Genomic DNA, 22852 nt, shown 5'->3' with positions numbered 1-22852 from the left:
CACTGGGGGAGAAAATAGAGGGGAGGGACAATACAAACTTCCTGAGAACTCTGCATGTCCTGATAGCAACAAAGTCCACACGGAACCATTCCTGACGAAAACATTTTTAGGACAACAGGCCAGACACCCCACACATAAACAAATCACCATGGAATGGTTTGGGTTGGAAGGGACCCCAAAGCCCATCCAGTTCCAATCCCATGGGGACACCTTCCCCTATCCCAGGAGGCTCCAAGCCCAATCCAGCCTGGCCTTGGACACTTCCAGGGATCCAGAGGCAGCCCCAGCTCCTCTGGAAATTCCATTCCAGGGCCACCCCAAAAAGGAAAAGTTTGAATATCCCAGGTATTATCAAGCACTTTCCATGTGAAGTCTCCTTAAAGATTGATAATAAATAATAAATACAGAAACCAATCACATTATTGGGACAGCTTTAGAGGCAGGGAAATGACAAAGATTTGAAATCAAAACTACTTTAGGAGGTCACTGAAGGTTTTGACCCTGACATCTCCTCTGCCTCCAACAAAAAGGATTTCTCCAAATGGGAAAGAGCAACACAACTGATGAAGAAGTGACTCCAACCTTCTTTTCCAAGGGAATTTGATGTGCTTTAGAACAATCAATCTACAGAATAAGCTCTTTGGTGACTGAATTTATTTGACCCTTCTGCAGCAACATGCAAGGACTGAGCAGGTCACCAACACCAGCATTTCATACCTTAAATAATCCCTCTAGGTTCAGGAGTGTTTCCTACAAGAATTCCCATAGATTCAATGATATGAGAGTAAAAGCTCCAGCTCTGAATTCCCCATGGGATGGGAAATCCTGGGAAACTGGAAGTCTGCAGTCACAACATTTCCACAGCTGACTCAGCTCCTCGAATGAACCCTGAGCACGCAGAGCTTCCTCATAAATCCTAGCCAACATATGGACTTGGGAAGCACAAAGCAACTGAAGACAGAGTTTTTGAAACTTTCCTGATGGTATTTAGAAAGAGGCAGCTCTAAAAAAAAAAAAAAAAAAGAAAAAAAAAAAAGCAGGGATTTCAGCTGGCAGCTTAAAGAGTGAACTCTCACAACGTGGCAGTTTAATCGGGGAAGAAAAGAGGCGTTGAGTTCAAGGAAAAGAAAATTATTCACTTCCCCTGTTAATGTCAGATCCTGCAATTTCCAGTGGGCTCTGTGTCTGAACAGAATTATTGAAGAAGCCAGCCAAGCATGAGCTGCTGAGGCAGGGATGAGGAGATGCAGGCTCCAATTAAGAGAGGGGTGTTATTCTTGTTCCATCAAGTCACCCTGCACTAATCAATATTATTGACTGGGACGAACTCCACGGCGAGGAATAAAACAATCTGTCTGATCTGCTGGGCCAGATGATGATGGATTTGAGGAGAACAGAACCCTGGCACCGAGAGAAAAATGTGCTTTTACATCTCCTTGGCTCTCAGCCTTCCATTAGTAATCGTGGCTGCTCTGCAGGTAGGTGCAGGCTACAGGGGAGAGGAATTTTGCTTGTATTTAAATATTTTACCCCCCAAAAAAAGATGCTGAGGTGGAAATTTTGTTCCTGGTGATGCTTTGGACGTCCCAACTACACAGCAGTGCAACTTTAATGCCATTGCTCTCCCACCTCCACTGCTCTAAACACTGGAGTTTTGTTATGGAAAATCCTGGAGAGTGAAGGATTCCTTTCCCTGTGAATTAGAGATCTCCACAGGGGATTCATCTGATTGTATCAAGGTCTGACATGTGTTATTTACATGGACCAGCCATGATTTCTCCACTGCAGCCAATTCCCTGTGCTGGAGAGCCACCAACATCTCCATAAAATACGCCAGGAATATTCCCTCATCCTGACTGATTCCACCAAGAGCATCTCCTGCAGGGACTGTTCATCCAAACAAGCCAAAACTGGCAGCTCTGGAGAAAACAGGGAGCAGAGAATCCCACAATGGTTTGGGTGGGAAGGCACCTTAAAGATCACCCAGTTCCATCTCCTGCTTGGGCAGGGACACCTCCCATGGGCCAGGCTGCAGAAGGCCCCTGACTGGGGGAGAGACTCCAGAGGAATTCATGGAGCTGCTCCAGGGCTGGAGCCCCTGGCAGAGCTGGGAATGTTCCCCTGGAGAAGGGAAGGATCCAGGGAGAGCTTCCAGCCATTCCAGGGCCTGAAGGGGCTCCAGGAGAGCTGCAGAGGGACTGGGAACAAGGCCTGCAGGGACAGGACACAGTGAATGGCTCCCACTGCCAGAGGGCAGCCATGGATGGGATCTTGGCAATGAGGAATTCCTGTCCGGGCTGGAATTGCCAGAGCAGCTGGGGCTGCCCCTGCATCCCTGCAGTGCCCAAGGGCAGGCTGGACACTGGGGCTGGAGCAGCCTGGGACAGTGGGAGGTGACCCTGCCATGGCAGGGTGGCACTGGATGGACTTTCAGGCCCCTTCCAACCCCAACCATTCCATAATTCCATGAGGAGTGGAAATAATGCCTTTTTTTCCTCTCCTTATCAATGACCAAGAGATCCTGTAAGAGATTAATAAGAGATTCAATTTGGAGCCTGCCAAACCAGAGCTGAACTGGCAAATTCTGCACTGCTGATGTGTCAGAAAAATATCCCAAACTTTCCCATCTCTCTGGAAGCATCACTGTTGCTGCAGTTTCCTCTCAGGAGCGAAGTTTGCTGGTTTAATCTGCCTGGTAATAAATTATGAGGAACAAAGGAATAATAAGGAAAACTTGGAGATGAAGTGAAATTTGTCACAGAGTTAATGACACCCTCCTGCTGTGCTGGCAATGAAGTGTGCCCACCTGAATGTCACTGCAAGTGGTGACAGAGACAGGGCCATTAGTGACAGAGCTTGGTGTGTCTGAAATGGAGCCTAAAATGTCAGGCATCAACATGAAAAAGGAGATGAGCAGGGAAACTGGAATCTCTGGAGGTGCTGAAAGTCAGAACAAACATTAGGAGAGCTTTAGTTTGCCTTTCTGCTTGGTACGTTCAAATTTAAATGTTTGCATGGAAATCTTCCATCTTTACAAAAAATGCCAGGGAATCTCTGAGTGGTTCTGGTGAGAAGGGACCTGAGAGGTCACCCAGTGCCACCCCTGCCATGGCAGGGACACCTCCCACTGTCCCAGGCTGCTCCAGCCCCAGTGTCCAGCCTGGCCTTGGACACTGCAGGGATGCAGGGGCAGTCCCAGCTGCTCTGGCAATTCCAGCCCAGCCAGGAATTCCTCATGGCCAAGATCCCATCCATGGCTGCCCTCTGGCACTGGGAGCCATTCCCTGTGTCCTGTCCATCCCTTGTCCCCAGTCCCTCTGCAGCTCTCCTGGAGCCCCTTCAGGCCCTGGAATGTGCTGGAAGCTCTCCCTGGGGCCCTCCCTTCTCCACGGGAACATTCCCAGCTCTCCCAGCCTGGCTCCAGAGCTGGAGGGGTGGAATTGGATGATCTTTAAAGTCCATTCCCACCCAAACCATTTTGGGATTCTTTTCTCTCACTCTTCCAACGTGCCAAGGAGGAATCACACATTTCTCCTTGTATTTTTCTGTTCCTTGAAAGACGTGAGCACATCAGAGAAGAGGCAGCTCAGCCCCTTGAAAGATTTGCTGTGCAGGTTTTAAAATTCATTGTAAGTAATGAAGTAACTTCTTTTCTTTTTAACAACACCCTGAGAAAAGCTTTCTCTGTCTCTCACACAAGAACTAAAGAAGGGTGAGATTTCTTATGCTGTCACTTCAGGAGTCATCAGACATTACCTCATTGTTTCAAAGTTTTATCTGTCTAAATGAGGTTTATCCTCCATCCTGCCACATTTTCAATCCTCCCAGTCACTAAAACTTTTCAGACACAAAGGTATTTGCCTGACAGGTAAATCCCTTTTCAAAACATCCAAGAAATATTCATTTGGGATCAATGGAAACAGCAACATCCCAAAATCATGAGGAGCACAGGGAAGCTTCAGCTCTTTTCCCATCCCTGTGTTAGCACAGGACAAGTTCATTGATCTCTCTGCAATTCACCTAAACAGGTTCCAGGCATGGAATGAAGAATTCCTGGGCCCCCCTCCATGATCAGAGCACCTTTCCTAGGGAGCCACTCCATGTGAATCCATGCAGAACAGAGGAATAAAGAAAAATAAAGGATGAGCCTTTGAAGCAACAACTGAGCAATCAACACATCCTGCAAATCCCAGCAGCTCTTCCACTCTGAGGGAGCAGCAAGAGCTGAGAGCAGCAAAGGAACCACTTCCCATGGGATGGTGCTTCCCTAAAGTTCTTGATTGTGTGGGAATCAACACCACAGTTACGGCCTGCACATCATCTTCAGGGCATGGAAATTCAAATTTCCTTCAGTGTGAAGGGAGGAAAGCAAAAGATGCCCAGAGAGAGGAAAGCAGGTGATCATAAAACAGCTCAGCAGAGAGAAGGGATTGACCTGTGAACAACAACTGTGGAGCTTTATAATGGAAATCTCCTGAGTTTTCACATTTCTGTATGTCAGACCCCCCAAATAAATCTCAGGATGATCTGGGTTGGAAGTTCCAAAAGTTCCAATCCCCTGCCATGGCAGGGACACTCCCACTGTCCCGGGTTGCTCCAGCCCCAGTGTCCAGCCTGGCCTTGGGCACTGCAGGGATGCAGGGGCAGCCCCAGCTGCTCTGGCAATTCCAGCCCAGCCAGGAATTCCTCATGGCCAAGATCCCATCCATGGCTGCCCTCTGGCAGTGGGAGCCATTCCCTGTGTCCTGTCCATCCCTTGTCCCCAGTCCCTCTGCAGCTCTCCTGGAGCCCCTGCAGGCCCTGGAATGTGCTGGAAGCTCTGCCTGGATCCTTCCCTTCTCCAGGGGAACATTCCCAGCTCTCCCAGCATGGCTCCATGACTCTCAGGACAGGAACACCAGGTTCTGTTTCTCCTGCACTGGTTCTCAGCAGAGATTCACTGCACTGGCACTCACACACTTCAATTACTTTCACATGGAACCAAACACAATTTATCATCTCTCAAATTCTTTTGCATGTCTGGAATCCTCAAAGTTCATTCCTTTCAGAGAATCCCAGGATGGTTTGGGTTGGAAGGGACCTTCAAACCCGTCCAGTGCCACCCCTGCCATGGGCAGGGACACTTCCCACTGGACCAGGATGCCCAGAGTCCATCCAGCCTGGCCCTGGACACTTCCAGTGGCATTTTGGGGATTATTTCAGGCACATTTTTCCATCTGTTCTTCTGTAATGATGATTTCTGTTCCCTCTCCAGCCCCAAACTGGCAGTGAGTGACCCCTGCTCTGACCAGCACATGGGACTCCCATTCCCTCTCCAGGAATAGGAATGAGGGAACTGAGATGCACCGGATAAAAAAATCCACTTTATCAGGATAGACAAGAATAAGCTCCAACCAATACTTGATTACTTCCTTGCTTGAGGGGAGAAGCAATTTAGCAGAGGTTTTCTGACAGAGGAAAGATTGCATTTCTTGTTTGCTTCTCTTAATCACCCACTCTTCTTTTAATCATGGCAAGTGGGAATTTATACATCAGACCATCAGGAATGAGGGGCTGATGGTTAAAAGCACACATGCACCCACGTTTTCCCAAAATCAACAGAGTGAGAGGGAACTCCAGAAGAGTGGAAATTGCTGGGAATTAGGTGGTAACTACTTGTAAAGCACTGGCTGCTGTCAGACCTGGAGCTGGGAGATGACTGAGTGACTCCAAGAGCTGCTCCAGCTCCCAGTGCCTTGTCACCAGCCTGGAAGGGGCACAGGGGACACCAAACTGGCACAACCTAAAGGCACAGCACTCCCTGCTGACCTCTCTCTGCTCTGGAAATTAAGCTCACCCTGAAGGTTATGAAGTTCATCCCACTTCAGTGTTTCCATCAGTGATAAATTCCCAGCCATTCTCCCAAAAGCAGATGGTCCCCACAGTGGGAGGTTCCAACCTCAAATATTTCAGTGAAACACTAAAATGTTGGGCAGAAATTAAGGGATGGTTAAATCAAGTAAAGTCTAATGGTTGAACCTGGAATAACTCCTTTACAGGTATAAAAATGGGAAAGAAGGAATGGAAAGGGATTGGGATAAGATGCTCCAAGGGCTGGAGCCAGGCTGGGAGAGCTGGGGATGCTCACCTGGAGAGGAGAAGGATCCAGGGAGAGCTTCCAGCACATTCCAGGGCCTGGAGGTGCTCCACAGGAGAGCTGCAGAGGGACTGGGGACAAGGGATGGACAGGACACAGGGAATGGCTCCCACTGCCAGAGGGCAGGCATGGATGGGATCTTGGCAATGAGGAAATCCTGGCTGGAATTGCCAGAGCAGCTAGGGCTGCCCCTGCATCCCTGCAGTGTCCAAGGCCAGGCTGGACACTGGGGCTGGAGCAGCCTGGGACAGTGGCAGGTGTCCCTGCCATGGCAGGGGGGCACTGGGTGGGATTTAAGGTCCCTTCCCACCCAAAGCACTCAGGGATTCTGAGCAGAGCTGGAGCTGTTGCTCAGGTTTGCAGATCAAACACAAACCTGCTCCAAACCTGAGGGAAAAGTGATTTCCCAAAGCAGGAGAGGCAGATCTGGATTCCAGCCACAGGACTGATGTGGCCTCTCTGACCCTGATCAGGTTTCTGCATTTCAGCTCCCCAAAAGGGAAATTGAGATTGTGGCTCCAACTTTCCCCTGGCAAAGCTGTTCTGAGAAATGTCACAAAAAAGGCGCCAGCTTTTTATTCACTGTTTTAAATTCATGCTTTGACTTCAGTCTTCCATTAAAACACAGAATAACGTCCCAAACTGACCAACAACTCCAAAATCCCTGCCTGGAACTGCTCCTCCCAGCATGTTCCCGTGGCACATCCCAGGATTTGGTGCCTGATTTGGATGCAGCCCCCGAGCCCTGCTCTGCCATATTGCTGTGCTGATGTTCCCAATCCTTCCCTGCTCCCCTATCCCGCCTTGTCTGAGATCCAACACCATATGCATTTAAATAAGTTGCTCTTTAATGTTTCAAAACCTGATTTATTAGTTGCTCACACTCCATCTGCCTTGAAAAACGGCGCCGTGCCTCGGCTTTCACAGCCTGCACAAAAGGTTGGGGTTCAATTTGAGGCTCCTTTATCATTTGATCACCGTGTCAGCCACATATGTAAAGTCTCCTTCCAGCTACAGAAATTGTTTAAAATGCATATTTCTCCTCTTTTTCTTGTTGTGATTTCTTTTTTTCTTTTTTTTTTTTTTTTTCCTCCTCTCCCCCAGGCCACACGACTGAGCAGCAGGCACTTTGATTAATGTATTTGTCAACTTGCATATTTAGGATTTTGTTGGTTTGCCTAAAACTCCCCGTGTACAAATCTGAGCTGTTCCAAAGCATGGCTGCAGCAGAATTCCTTATCCCGAGCTGGAAAAAGCACTGGAGCTAATGAGCTGTGATTACTCACGCCCTGCATCCACTTTTCCACTGTTCTCTACTCAGAGCTTTCTTCCTTTATCTTATCTCCTGTAGCAGCAAATGGCTCCTACCTGAATTTTTTATATCCCTGACATGTTTTCTATTCAGTTTTAATGTCAGAAAGGAAAAAAAACCAACCCATCGTGAGGTAACAAAAAGCAAGTGAAATAAAGTAAGATATTTCCTGACACTGTGTCATTTGCTGGTTTATTTTCTTACAAGCTGTTTATCTCTAAAATCCCTGTTTCACTTTTTTTTTTTTTTTTTTGTTTTGTTTTTTGTTTTTTGTTTTCTTTTAAGATTTAGAAGCTCCAGGACATTTTAGACAAAGGAATTGGCTGGAATTATAGAAGGATAAAATGATTTGGGTGGGAAGGGACCTTAAGGATTGTCCAGTTTCAATGGGCAGGGACACCTCCCACTGTCCCAGGCTGCTCCAGCCCCAGTGTCCAGCCTGGCTTTGGACACTGCAGGGATGCAGGGGCAGCCCCAGCTGCTCTGGCAATTCCAGCCCAGCCAGGAATTCCTCATGGCCAAGATGCCATCCATGGCTGCCCTCTGGCAGTGGGAGCCATTCCCTGTGTCCTGTCCCTGCAGGCCTTGTCCAGGTGACAAGTAAAAGGTTGTACAGTCTTCTGGAAGAAGCAGACACGCCATCCATGGCTGCCCTCTGGCAGTGGGAGCCATTCCCTGTGTCCTGTCCCTCCAGGCCTTGTCCAGCTGACAAATAAAAGGGTTGTACAGTTTTCTGGAAGAAGCAGACGAGGAATGATGGAATTATTGAGGTTGGAAAAGATCTCTGTGATCATTGAGTCCAACCAAGAGGTCTAAGAATGCTTCAGGTTTTCACCATGATGGTAAAAGAGAGGATTTTGAGGCTGGCACGCAGCTGGGATCCAGCAGCCCCCAGGAAAGCTGCCATGGGCTTTTTTTCCATGTATTAATGAAGGAGTCTGTTCTAATGAAGATAAATTCTTTTGACAAGTCTTGAGAACGTTACAGACCTGGCAGGTAAAACGAGGCAGAATAAATCCTCCTGGGTGATTCCACACCGGGATGCCTCCATAAATTCCCACCAACAAAGGAACCTCCTGACTCCTCATCTGCACCTCCACGGTTGGGAACGAATTAATTTTCCAGCAATGTGCACAATGATCCCCAGGAATAAGCCAGCTTTTCCCCCTGGGAATGGCAGTGGATTGGCCACAGAATGCACAGAGGCACTCCCTGCACGGGCAGGAGTGGGAGCTGTCAGGCAGCATCCTTCAACCTGTTCATCCATAATCTCTTTCAGATGGGTTTCCCCACCTCCTCATCCCCCTTGCTTTGTTTGGCCTTTGGAATTCAATCAAAGATGAATTAAGACTTGAGGAAACAGTCCCCACCGTGGTCCCTGGCAATTCCTGAGCTCTGTCTTAATTTTGTTACAGCTTTTATTTCTTGAATTTTCATGCAGAGCTGCTCCCCCTGAGATTGTCACTGATATTGGCACCAAACCCCAGGGGCTGCAACCAAACTCAAATGCCAATAAGGAGGAGGGGACGCAGCCCTCAGAGACATCAGAAATTGCAGGAAAACAGCCAGAATTTTAATCACAACTCTTTCAAACGCAGCCAGGGATTTAGAAACGCTGTTATTGTAGGATATGACCCTAATTCAGTGTTAATCAAAGCCACTGGTGGCACAGGAATAACCTGGTGATTTAATAAAACACCATTTCACAGCAGCCACTGTGTCAGGATCAGAATGTTTCCATATCAAAAATTCCAGGGAGAAGGCTGGCCAGCCTTTTCCATATGTTTCTGTACATTTCTGTCACCAGGGAATTTAACATTTCCTCTACATAACATCCAATAACTTGGTTTTATAGAAAAATCTTAATTGATTTCTGTATTTTTGTTTCCTTTTTAATTTTTGCTCCTGCTGCACAGGTATCAAGGATAAGAAAATTGGAAAAGGTTGTGCAGAGAAGCTGCCCCATCCCTGGGAGGGTCCAAAGCCACGTTGGAGCACCCTGGGATAGTGGAAGGGGTGGCACTGGATCACCTCTAAGATCCTTTTTCAACCCAAACCATTCTATCAATTTATGAAAAGCTCAGGAAGTACATGTGGAAAAAAAAATCAATTAGTACAAATTTCCTCATTTTTAAATTCACTTAACAGCTTCAGCTTAGTTAAAAGCTAAAGAAGCCAAACTTGAATGTTTCAGCTTCACCAGAAAAATGAATTAATTTAATTCATTTGTGGTTTCTGCTGATTCAGCAGCTTCCAACTACAGGAACTGAGCAGTTGGTAAAGTCTGAAAATCTGGAATCTTGATCTTATAACTTCAAAATTAAAGGAAATCTGTGCTCTCATGTTTATCTGCAGGAAGCAGGAGCACCCACTGCTACAGGGCAACCAGAAATGGCAAAAGCAAAAAGTCAATTTGACATTAAGCAGATATTTTAAAAGAAGGGAGCAAAACAACACAACCCAAAGTTATTCCAACAGCTTGGAGCACATTCCAGGCTGTCCAAGCTGAGTTGTGTCTGCAGCCTGAAAATCCAGCGTTCCCTCTTTAAAACCAGAGGGAAGTCACTCCTCACTGGAGCAGAGTGGGAGTTCAGAGGTTCCCCTGTTGGAATGCAGGGAACAGAAGCCTCTCTGAGTGCTTCAGAGAGAGAAAGAAATGCAGGGCTTGAATCAGAGCCTTTAGAGAAGGTGAAATACTTTAAGCCACACAGACATGAAATAGAAGTGTAAGTTTTAAGTAAATAGTAATATATCTTAAGTGCCTTAAGAGACTGCATAGCAAGTAGGACGCCCTAAAGCCTAGTTTAAAGTTAACTTGATTCCAGTCATAACAAAAACAAAGCAGAACTTTGCTTGCATTTCTAGATAAAATATATAATATTGTAAGTGTAGGTTTTGTGTAAGAACTGACACTACTTTCATACATTAGAAATTAAACTCGGATTGATGAAGAAAGAATGTTTTAGAATTGTGTTTTTAGCTGACTGGATGATTTATGAATAAAATGCCCCTGAGGTGCAAGAGAGATGAAGAAAATGAAGAAGAAGACAAAGATGAAGAAGATGAAGAAGATGACAAAGAAGAAGATGAAGACAACGAAGAAGAAGAAAAGAAGAAGAAGAAGAAGAAGAAGAAGAAGAAGAAGAAGAAGAAGAAGACAAAGAATACAAAGAAGAAGGAGACGAAGAAGGAGAAGATGAAGAAGAAGACAAAGGAGAAGATGAAGAAGAAGACAAAGGAGAAGATGAAGAAGCAGAAGCAGCAGCAGATGGAGAAGAAGGAGAAGAAGAAGGAGAAGAAGGAGGAGGAGGAGAAGGAAAAGGAGAAGAGAAGGAGAAAGAGAAGGAGAAGGAGAAAAAGGAGAAGGAGAAAAAGGAGAAAAAGGAGGAGGAGAAAGAAAAGGAGAAGAGATGGAGAATGAGGAGAAGGAGAAGAAGGAGGAGAAGAAGAAGGAGGAGGAGAAGAAGAAAGAAGAGAGAAGAGAGAAGAAAGAAGAAGAGGAACAAAGAAGAAAGAAGAAAAGAAAAAGAAGAAGAAGAAGAAGGAGGAGAAGAAAGAGATAGTGGCTGCTGCTTCTGCTGGGAACACTGGACTCTATGCCAGGGAGCAGCTGTTGCTGCTTTTGCTCTGGATTTTATGCCAGAAAGCTCTTGCATGGACTTTAATATCTCGAACTCTTTGCCTTCAAGACTGATGTATTCATGCAATAAACAACTTTATAACAATCAGCAACTGCTCTGTCTCCTTGAAAACCTGAGACCCACCAAAAATCTTGACATTGCCCCATGCTCTGCTCCTCACCCTCCAGCTGCAAACAGCCACAAGCTCGCTCTGAACACCTCAGTGCATCAAGGAAAGTCAGAAATAGATGAGATGGAATCTGAGGGAGGGAGGATTCAAAGAGCTCTTCCCTCACAAGGGCCACTCAGAGCTGGGGAAAGCAAACAAACATGACACAGGAAAAGGGATAGGCTGTTTGGAGCACACATTTGGGAATAAAAAGTCCCACAAACCAGCAGAAACTGCAGAGTTGAAGGTTCACAGCTCCTCCCCAATTCTGAGTTTGTATAAACTCCAAACTCCCCTGCAAGGTGCTCATGGGCATTGAGGAATCAGAGAATCACTGATAATCAGAATATCCTGAGCTGAAAGGGATCCACAGATCCAGGGGCAGCCCCAGCTGCTCTGGCAATTCCAGCCCAGCCAATAATTCCTCATTGCCAAGATCCCATCCATGGCTGCCCTCTGGCAGTGGGAGCCATTCCCTGTGTCTTGTCCCTGCAGGCCTTGTCCCCAGTCCCTCTGCAGCTCTCCTGGAGCCCTTCCAGGCCTTGGAATGTGCTGGAAGCTCTCCCTGGATCCTTCCCTTCTCCAGGGGAACATTCCAGCTCTCCTAGGCTGGCTCCAGCCCTGGAGCAGCTCCGGGGCCTCCTCTGCACCTCTCACCCACAGCCAGCTGCTGGAGGTGATCTTTCTCCATTTGCAAGAAAATATCCAGATGAAATATTTAGAGGAATCAAAATAAAGCTATGAACAAGACGGTGCCCAGAGAATGAATTTAGGCTGATATAAAATAGGTTTATAGCATTAAAATAATGCCATGCTCTGCAAAGGAGCCACATTAAGTGCTGAATTCCTTGTCTGTTGAGCTGGGATTGCAGCTGGAATTTTGGTTGTAGTGATGCCTCAGGTTTCAGCTTTTATATTTTTCACATTCTGTGCTGCTTTAGTGTGGGGTCTGGGCTTCATATTATGGGCTGGTGAGCTCTGTGCACAGAGCAGGCAGACAAAACAATTCCTGCTCCAGCTGGGCACCAAGGACAAATGATCCAAATCTCAGCCCAGGAGCACAAACCCCGTGGGCTGCAGAGAGAAAAACAAGCAGGATGGGAGTGCAGGGGCTGAGCTGGAATTGGACACTGAACTGCAATGTGCACATGGAGCAGAGCTGATCCCAGGGAGAGACCCCGGGAGCGCTCGTGCATTTTGGGACCATTTGGGTTCATCTTGGGGGCAGCCCTGGCTGGGCTCTTGTGCTGCCCGAGGTGCATCCATGGAGGAGATCCTTTCAATCCATCCCTGCTTTATTCTGGAACTCTGCTCTAGCTCAGCCTTCTCAAGGCATCAGTAGGGGATAAAACCCCCAACATCCCCAACATTCCGCTGGCAGGGAGCTGAGGGCTCTGCCAGGAGGCTGCTCCCCATTCCCAGAACACAGCAGGACACATCCCCCATGGAATCACCAGGGATGGAGGTGGAAAACCCCCCTGGGAATGAAGGACAAACCTTCCAAGGCACTGGAGGAGCTGCCTGGCTTTGCTTCCACTGCACTCAGAGACTGCAGGAAAGAACAGGGAAGGGAAGCAGCTGAAATCCGAGAAATCCATTGTCCCAACATCCATTGTTCCTAAAATAATGGGCTCCAGGAGCAACCCTGCCTCAGGTGCTGCTTTTGCCACACTTAACACACCTCAAGCCAGAGCTCTGAGCAAACCATTGCTATTTTTACATCTCTTTTTACCACATAACATCCTTTCCTAATGACAGTTTTACACATATCCCTGTTCAAGAGACTTGTGTTTCATTTTATTTTATTTTATTTTTTTTTGGCAATAGATCACATGTCCCAGTGCTCCACACTTCCACACAGGCTCCTTTCCCAGCCATCTGCTTGTTGAACTAATTCAAACTATTATCAGTTTTACCTCCAAGAAAAGAGATACACCAAGGTTCAAGGAGAGCTCCAATCACACCAAGGGAGGGGAAAAAGCAGCACAAAAAACCCCCAGTCTAACAATGAGAGAAATGTCAAGAAATAGAAATGTCAAATCCCTTAGGGTGGGGGAAAAAAAATAAATTCCAACTCCAGCTCATCTCCAAGCACTGTATTTTGTAATAAAATTACCACTCCATAGTCTTTCCTCAGGGAAAAGCTGTTCCAACTAATCAGAGCATTGGTTTTTTTTAAAGTTCAAAACAAATGCAGGGTTGTCTATGCAGAATTCATGCCCTGGCTGTCAGGAACTGCCTTTAACTCTTTGCAAGCAAAAAACCTCAGAGTTTTGTCACCAAAAGCTGTAAAATGGCTCAATGTGGAAGCAAGTCAGAATATCTCAGGGTTCTCATGGGTTCTCAAGGTTTGGGTTGGAAGGGACCTTAAAGATCATCCATTCCACCCTCCTGGTGGAGCATCCATGTGGATCCATAAAACCTGTCTCTATTTTCCATGTAAACCTTGGAGAAAAAGGGCTTTAACAGAAACAGGAACATCCTTTTCAGACAGAAACCTAAAAGTAGTGTATTAAATATTAAATAAGGTCTGTACAGAACTGTGACTGTGAAGCTCTTGGAGTTCAACTCCTTCATCCATGATCTCCTTGTGTTATCCAATGGATCTTCCCTCCTTCCTCACCCTCTGCCTGGCAAACTCAGCCAAATTCCAAGAGACTTTTAATTCCAGGAGCTTTGTCAGTGTCCCTGTAACAGCCAGGAATGGAAAAATGCACCAGACAGAGATGGAAAAATGGATAATTGTTTTTGTTGGATAAATGAAATGCATCACTGAAATGAAATCATCAAATGCATCTCCTCCTCCCTGCAGATAAATCCAAAAGTGCTGCTTCTCTTCTGACTGCTTTTTCTCAAGGAATTGCTTTTTATTAGCAAAATCAGATTTAAGAGTGAGTAGAATTCTTTTGGAGTAGTATCTCATTAGGTTTTTATCACCTCAAGATCTCAATTCTCTTCTTTAAAACTATTTACATGCTGGAAATGTTTTTTTTGCTTGTGACTGGGTACATTTAATTATTGATGAAACCTTCAACTTCCTTAATTGAAAGCCAGCAGGATGGTTTAACTTCATTTCTGGGATGACACCAAACATGCTCGTGGTGGTGGCACTGAAGAACTGAAACAGCTACAGCTGCAGATGCTTCCAGATGTGGGGGCAGAGCACAAGGAATCCACAAAATTCCTCTCCAAAGCCATCCCAAAGCAAATGTGGAGCACATAAAATCCTCCTGCCTTCAAGGAGAACAGCAGCTTCTGTACCCAAACCCAAAAAGGCAGTTCCTTTTTGACCTCCACTCCTCACTGCATTTAAATAAATCTGTTTATGGCTGTTTGGAGACCTGAAAACCAAAGCCTCAGCCTGTCATTAATATTTTAATTGAAGCCATGAATATTCATGGTCGGTTTGCTTCTTTAGAGAACAAGATCTGATAATTAAATAATTCTAATATGTAAATGTGCTCCTGTCATGACACCTTGCCTTCATCTACATTACAAAACTGAGGCAATTTTAGCTCTTTCATTATTTATGTAATTTTGGTTCTACTGGCTGATTTTTTTTTCTTCTGGACTAACTCAGGCTCTTGACAAGAAGGCAAATCTCAGTTTCTGGATCAGTCATTATGGACTATTTCAAAGTCATCTGCCTCCCCTGACTTTGGCATTTTGGGAGGAATTTAATTTATCATTATTTTTATATCATCCAGCTTCTGTTTCCAAGCTAATTCCAACTGTAAACACCTGATATTTTTCACAAACCCAGGAGAAGGCAGCAACCACAAAGTCTTTTAGGATTTCAACATTTCTTAGACTTCAGTAGCAATAAAAAGTACCTGGGTCAGGCTGGAAGGGTTTGCATCAACCTGGGGTAGTGGAAAGTGTGGGGGTGCGATGAGGGATGAGTTTTGAGGTCACTTCCAACACAAATCACTCTGGGATTCCATAAAAAAAAAATGTTTGGTTTCTGTGAGAAACAGAAACAGAGAAACAGAGTGGCAGCTATTTTCTAAAATAAATCCATTCCTTCCCTTTGCAGCTGTAACCAACAACTGCAAACTCTGGATGATTCCAGGAAGTTTTCCTTGTAGTCGCTTTGAAATCCCCCCATTTCCATACAAACTAAAACCTAAAGGATTTTCAATGAGGACAAAAAAGCTTGAAAAGGCTGCCAGGGCCATTATTTGTTCCTTCAGCTCCTCCACACAACCTCCAATTTCTCCCCTTCACACTCACCTCAAGCTCAAACCCTGTTCTTTCCTGCCTTCACTCTCCAGACCTCACTTCTCTACTTGTTAGAAACATTTTCCCCCCATTTCCAGGTTAAAATTCGTTTTTCCCACTTCATTCCTGTCTGTGGCAACTGCAGTTTTCAGTCTGGAGCTCCTTCCCAGCCCTCTGAGGTGCCTGCTACCTTTTGTTGGCAATGGGATCAAATTCCACCATGAAACAGTCCTTTTTTTCCCAATATAAACAGCCAGAAATTGCATCCAGCATTTCAGAGGACTTGTACAGCGACATTAAAACTGTCCAGTCTCTGCTGGGCAGCTTGGAGTAATTCTGGGACCAAATGTTTTCCTCATCCCCCACCATTTCCAATGGGTTAGCTCCAAGTTCAGCTCAGCTCAGTTCCCAGGTGCATTCAGGATCAGATTCCATTCCTTTTCCTTGGATTCCCAAGATCAACCAGCTCCTGGAGGTGATTTCATCCTCACCATCACTACAAGGACTGACAGTCATTAAAACATCTCCTAAAACAAACCTCGTGAGAAAGCAGAGGTAGGGCAGTGAAAGGCATCAGGTGACAAAATGCCAATTAAATACTGACATCATTTGAGAACAATATTTGACAAAGCTTGTGCTAATTTTGCATAAAGTGACCTCTTGGAATGGGACACTCTGAAGGACAAAGCAAGGGAAGGAGAATTCAGCACCTCAGACTGGAGTGTGCAGCTCCTGAGGGAAGGAACCATTCCCAAAAATACACTGCCACTACAAAAAACCTCAACAACAGCTAAAAAATAAATTTAAGAATCAAGTTTGGCAAGAACAAATCCTGCAGTAAAAGCAGCGCTGTGGAAAAGCTCCTGCTCCATCCCAGCTCCAAACTGGACACAGAGAAAAGCAGATCCTTCAGAGCTCTGTGCTACCCTTGGTTCCTCTGAATGTGACCTTCCTGCTTGGAATATTTTCCATCTAAAGCCACTTCCCCACCCAGATGTTCGAGGTGGTTGCCACACATCTGCAGCACTTCAGCTTTGGACTGGTGATACTGGAATTTTTGGGACAGTTTGACAACGTTGATGTCCTGCCAGGTGAACCAGATGGGTTCATTCATTCCCTCTCCTTTGCTGTATTTGGTCCCATTCCCATGGAGAGGGGGAATAAGGAACTTGGGTAAGTAATTAATGCCTCTAATTACCTTAGAAAATAATGAGCTGTGTGCTGGAACAGAGCAGTCCTTGCTGGAAGCCAGTCCCAGACAATCCCAAAGAGTTGATCCAATGATCTGGAGCACCTAAACTGGGAAAGGGATCTCAAGGACCTCAGGCAGTCCAATCACAGAGGCTTTCCCATAAGTGCTCTGGGAGTCTTGCAGTCTCCTCCACCACAGAATCATGGAATGTTCTGAGCTGGAAGTGACCCTCAAGGAGTCTTGAGCTCCATGGAAAGAGACCAAGAGCTGCCACGTGTTTGTTGTCTTCACAAAATCAGAGAAAATCTCGAGTTGGGAGGGATCCACAAGGACCAAGCCCAACTCCTGTCCCCACAGGACCATCCCAACAATCCCACCCTGTGCCTGAGCATTGTCCAAGCACTCCTGGAGCTCTGTCAGCCTTGGGAATGTCACCATTCCCTACTCCAGTGTCCAGCCAATGTCTACAATCGTTGCCACCACCTGAGCATTGTCCAAGCACTCCTGGAGCTCCGTCAGCCTTGGGAATGTCACCATTCCCTACTCCAGTGCCCAGCCAACATCTTGCCAATGTCTACAATCGTTGCCACCACACTCAGGTGGTTCCTGGGGAGCTTCACCAGCTCTATTTTGTTCTCAAGGTACCACCAGGACAGACCCATCCTGAAGCCTCTCAAACAAGCATCAGGGTTTACTCAAAATGAGTATTTTGATGCATCCCCAATCGTTGCCACCACCCTCAGGTGGTTCCTGGGGAGCTTCACCAGCTCTGGTTTGGTTCTCAAGGTACCACCAGGACAGACGCATCCTGGAGCCTCTCAAACAAGCATCAGGATTTACTCAAAATGAGTATTTTGATACATCCGTGCTTTCCCTGAGGGTGAAGAACATCCTTGATAATCCCAGCTCATCCACAAGCCTTGGACAGAGTGATGAAAATCATCCTTGGAGGGACACAGGGTTTTAGCAAAGCAGGGTATGGGATGCCTGCACTCCTCAAATCAGCTGGAACACCAGAAAACAAAAAGAGCTTCCATATCTCAGTGTGTTTAATTCCAGATTTCCTTCAGGTGATGAAATTGCTGCTGATTTAAGTCTCCAGTTCTGGGCTGAGGCACTTGTTCAGGAGCCACTTGGAAATCCAAGTCCTTCATTTCCAAAATACAGCTTCAAAGAAAAAAAAAATCAAAAAAAGCAGTGAAGAGAAGAAACAAAGACCATTTCCACCTGCTCCAGTATTTTTCCACTGAATGAAGAAAATGAATGCAAGGATTGAAAATTCCAAGCCAAAGACGAGGAGAAGCAGCACTGAGGATTTTATCAATGAAATTATGTGAGAAACAGAGAGAAGAAGCCAGAGGAGTCATAGAATTATTTAGGTTGGAAAAGACCTTTAAAATCATCAAGTCAGACTATTTCTATATAAACACTACAATAAGCAGGGAATATTGAGAAGCTCATGGATTCTTCACATGAAATTTTAATTTAAAAACATCCTATCTAGAAACAGGTAAAAACACCACATAAATCTTGGAAAAATTAACCAAATGAACAAAAAGAGGTGCCTAACACAAAGTAACCAAAGAAAAAACCTAAAATAACGTGGCTGATACTGCATTTATAGCCAGAGGTTTGTTCAAAACAGCAGAACCCCCAAAAATTCACCGAGGGAAAGCAGTGAGAGGTGCAGGTGTGCTGTGGGCAGAGACATCTCCAGCTCTGAATCCACCTGCATCTCCCACTGCCAGCTGGGGGAAAACTCACCCATCCTTGGCCTGCTCCCCTCATGTATCCCAGGCAATCCCACAGTCCGGTCATATTGAACCATTCCTCCAAACACACACATGTATATATATATATATATTTATATATATATTTATGCACACATCAGTTCCTTTTTTACCTAATTAAATCCAGCACTCAACGCTGGATAACAAGACGTTGATTAATTTACTGATTTGATTCCAACACATCCTGGCTGCGTCAATCCCCTCCCTCCAGATCTCCAGAATAACCTTCACTCCTCGGAGCAGGCATCATTTCCTTCTCCTTTTCACATATGCAGATGGGACAATTATCCAGACATCCATCAGGAGGGATTGCAAGAGCAAGGAACTCATTTTCAGCCCGTTTGCTGTGCACACCAGCTGAATACACAAAGGGATGAACCTGGGGAAGGTTATTCCAGCCCTCACTGAAGCTCGACAGAGCAAGGAAGAATCTGAGATATCAGCAAGGGTTTGACCACGGTGTAAAAACCCAGCTGGGCATGGACAGAAATGTGCCACGAAATCATGGAATCACAGAATATGCTGAGCTGAAAGGATCGTTGAGTCCAGCTCCTGGTCCTGCACAGGACAGAATTTGGAAATAATCACAGAATCCCAGAATGGTTTGGGTTGGAAGGGACTTTAAATCCCATCCAGTGCCACACCTGCCATGGGCAGGGACACCTCCCACTGTCCCAGAGTGCTCCAAACCCATCCAACCTGGCCTTGAAAACACAAATAATAAATCACACTCTTTATCAGAACATGAGGGGCTGAAGGAATCTATAGGAAGCCAAACATTGTTTTGCTTTTAGGGTTAGTAGGATCAAAAACCTACCTAGAAAATAGATGTCCAACATTTTAAACCAGGAAAAATTGAGAATTAAGGATATAAGACCTTATAATTTTTGTTGTCCATATAATTTGGATTTGCAACTCTTGTGAATAAAGATGAGGAGATAAAGCACCAAACCCTGCAGGTCAGCCAAGCCACTCTAAACCACGGACTGTGGTCCATAAAACTCCAATGGGCCTCATAAACCAACTTCCCTCATTTTCAGCTACTCAAGGTCAATGAAGAGAGGCCATAAATAAATTGGCCACCTCCCCACCACCTCTTTTTTGCAGCTCTGGAGCTGTCACAGAAAGATTGAAGAAGAAATGATTGAAGGAGAAATGATTGAAGACCATCAGTTGAGAAAAAAAGAAAAAAAATTAAAAATTGAGAAGTCCTTCCAGCAATAAAAATGAAATTTATGACTGGCCCAAAAGCTATTTTTTTCCAAGACAATATCTGCCAGCCCTCACAAGGACCACAGACCCCTAATATTTCCGCTCTGGGCCATATGTGCCATTCTCAGGCAAAAATAAATTTGTTAACAAGTCTGCAACAGCAGTTGGCACTTTCTTCTGCCAGTCTGTACGAACATCTTGAGACTTTCTTTAATAGGAAAAAAAAAAAAAGGGAAAAGAGAACGTTTTAGAAAAGCACAAACCCAGCAAAACACGCCTGAAACGTAAGGGGAAAAAATAGTAATTCGAGCAAACATTTTAAATTAATAGACAACAGAAATGCTGGCAAAGTTTGTTGTTCATAAGCTTCGGGATCATGCAGGGGTCCTGAACATTTTAAACATTCAGTGTGACCATCTGTCACCAACACAGGCACCGAACAGAACGAGCAATTACCAGAGCCCTTCTCAGACAGAATCTGTCAAGCACAGCCAGCGCGGCTGCCAGCAGAAATCAAACCGGTGAGATGGAGCTGATGAAAGCAGCTCCTCCTTCTGGGAAAAGGGATGGGCTCCACCTGAGCAGGGGAGCAGTGGCTGGGGGGAACAGCAGCCAAAAACCTCCTGATGCTCCCGTGGTGCTCAGGGAATGGTTGTGAGGGTGGTGGCCACAAGGACGTGGGTACGAGTTGCCACGGTGTTGGAGCAGAAAAGCAGAGAATTCAGAGAATTCCTTCTGGAATATGATCCATCAGAATGATCTGGGTTGGAAGGGAGATTAAATATCATTTGGTTCCCCCCATGGACACCTTCCACCATCTCAGGTTACTCCAAATCCCATCCAGCCTGGCCTGGGACACTTCCAGGGATGGGGCAGCCACAGTTGCTCTGGTATTTGAACCAAGTTTCTCCAATAATTAATGACTTAATAATTGTAACAAAAGTACTCAGAGAAAAGGGAAACACCAGGGTGGAGAAGGCAGGAAAAGTAACAGGCCTCTACACGGAGTAATTAATTTAAGGAATAAAAAAATAATATTTATACTGAAGGAACAACTTCTGCACTGCAGAGAGGTTCCTAATCAAAATCCATGAGGATGAGCTAAGGAGATCTTCCTACTCATTCTTTGATCAGAAGTTAATGTGCAAAAAGCAAGTGCTGATGAAACCAGAGATGAAGTCATTACCAACACTCAGGAGAATTGGATACTCCACACCTTGGCCTCTGGAGCAAGGGAATATCATTTGCTACTGCCTATTTCAGTGCATTCAGGTACTGAGAATGTTTACCACGAGGTAAACACTGCAGGACTTGGAATTTTAGAAGACACATTCAAGTGTTTCCGTCAATCACAGAAGTCCTGGGGCCACACCGACCATGGAGCCATAAAAGCAAGCACGATCCAAGAGACAGGGGACTGTTCCCAGTAAGGTCAGGAGAAGAATCCTATTAATATTTAAGGAACTCCTGAGATGCCAGGAGAAGCATTAGCTGATCTCACAAGAAAAAAAAAAAATTAAAAAATGAGATGAGGAAACACAGGAGAGGAGAAGAAAGTATTCTGAGACTGTATTAAAAAATGAAATGCAAAGTGACCATGATAAAATCCAGATGGGATTATCAAAATAACATCGGTAAATGTCAAAGCAGTGAACTCCTGGGCTGGTTTTTCAGCAGAAGATCAAGGAAAGGCCAAGTTTTGATAGAAGTGTTCCTCTACTTGAGTGATTTGTTGTCTCAATGACTGAGTGACTCCAGCAGCCTCTCCAATGCTGTCATGCTGTATTTAGAGATGATTAATGGAAATACAGCCCCCACTCAAGCTCGTTCCTGCAGACCTTTCCTGCATCCCTCCAAGCCAATATTCTTTGACAACTCTTACACCACATCAGCTCTGTCAGGACCAAATATTGACAGGAGCCTGGCAAACACTACAGGAGAAACAGTGTTTTATTTAATGAAGTAATTAAAACCTGCGCTATCGATATCTGGGAGCGGAGATGTTGATCAGAGCGCGAGCCTGCTTTTCATAATGACAAAATGTCTGTGATCCCGTGGAGCTCACAAAGGAAATGGGATTTGAGGCAGGAACAGATGGATACAGAGGGGAAAGGATGAACAAGGGAACTCAGCTGCTTGGCTTGATAGGTGGGGTGCTCAGAACAACACAGATCCAGCAATTTCCAGTGACTTTTTTTTTTTTTTTTTGTGTGGCACCTGATACATCTCCTCAATTGGCTCATTTATCACAGAATTGACTTTAAAACAACTTTCAAACTCTTTTTTATTTTTTTTCCCCCAAAGAGACTTGCATTTTCTGACTGCTAATCTGCCTTGTGGAAGCTGGATTTTAACTGAAAAGTACATCAGTAAATTGGCATCCCCTACTGAGACAGATAAGAGCTTCGAGTCACTGAATAAGGATGCTGAAACTGTGACAGGTATCTCTGAAAGCTCTTTTGAAAATTCCTTTATAAATAGTATTTATTTGGCTAAAATACCTGATCAGTGCAGCACTTCTGTAATCTGACTGTTTGCAAAGTGCTTTAGTTCTTGAGATAAAAAGCTGCTACAGAACTCTGAGGATCATCTGGAGGAGCAGTTTCCACGTACGTGTCAAACGCTTTTGTCCCCAGCCAGGTCTAATTTCATAGCAATTGGGCTCATTTTGAAATAGGTTTTTTTGGGTTTTTTTTCAGCTTTTCAGCTACAAGTGAAAAGTGCATTAGGTTGGGAGAAGTCTCCAAAGCAGCAGAAAATCCTTGTAAGAGAAAAGCAGGAAAAAAAAAAAAAAATCAAGCCATTAACTGCATTTGCAGGGACCTGTTGACCATGAGAGTGAGATTTCATCAGGATAAAGGCACAGGGACACAAAGAATTCCCTTTCCTTCATGTGCCATCCTCTGCCTGGTCTTTGTCCCTGGGGTATTTACAGCATCTTCTGCTCCCACCGGATTGTTTTCCCTACATTTCAGCTGTTTCAACTCTCAAAGAGTTAACGAGTCTTTCCCAAATGAGATCCCTGCAGGTGTCAACTCCTTGGAAGCAGATAGGTCCAAAGGGCAGACACATCCTTATAATGAGAGAAAGATTAAGAGGGGGAGAGAAAAGGAGCCAGCATGAGGCATAAGAAGTGCTTTGATGAATGATAGAGCCTGGCATTAATGAGATCTGGTAATTTTACATTTCCAGAGAGCCGT

The 22852-nt window shown here is 45.2% G+C and overlaps 1 protein-coding gene across 1 annotated transcript in view; it reads right to left on the bottom strand.

Annotated features, from left to right (window-relative positions):
* Positions 1 to 22852, bottom strand: part of LOC121334187 (exocyst complex component 4) — a gene marked incomplete at its 5' end in the record, with an annotated part of 213738 nt that overhangs the window by 145802 nt on the left and 45084 nt on the right. The gene's annotated exons all lie outside the window — the stretch shown is intronic.

This window comes from Onychostruthus taczanowskii, unplaced genomic scaffold (genome assembly GCF_017590055.1).
Source record: "Onychostruthus taczanowskii isolate IOZ18803 unplaced genomic scaffold, ASM1759005v1 scaffold184, whole genome shotgun sequence".
NCBI lineage: Eukaryota > Metazoa > Chordata > Aves > Passeriformes > Passeridae > Onychostruthus > Onychostruthus taczanowskii.
This window is presented reverse-complemented; position numbering and strand designations above follow the sequence as displayed.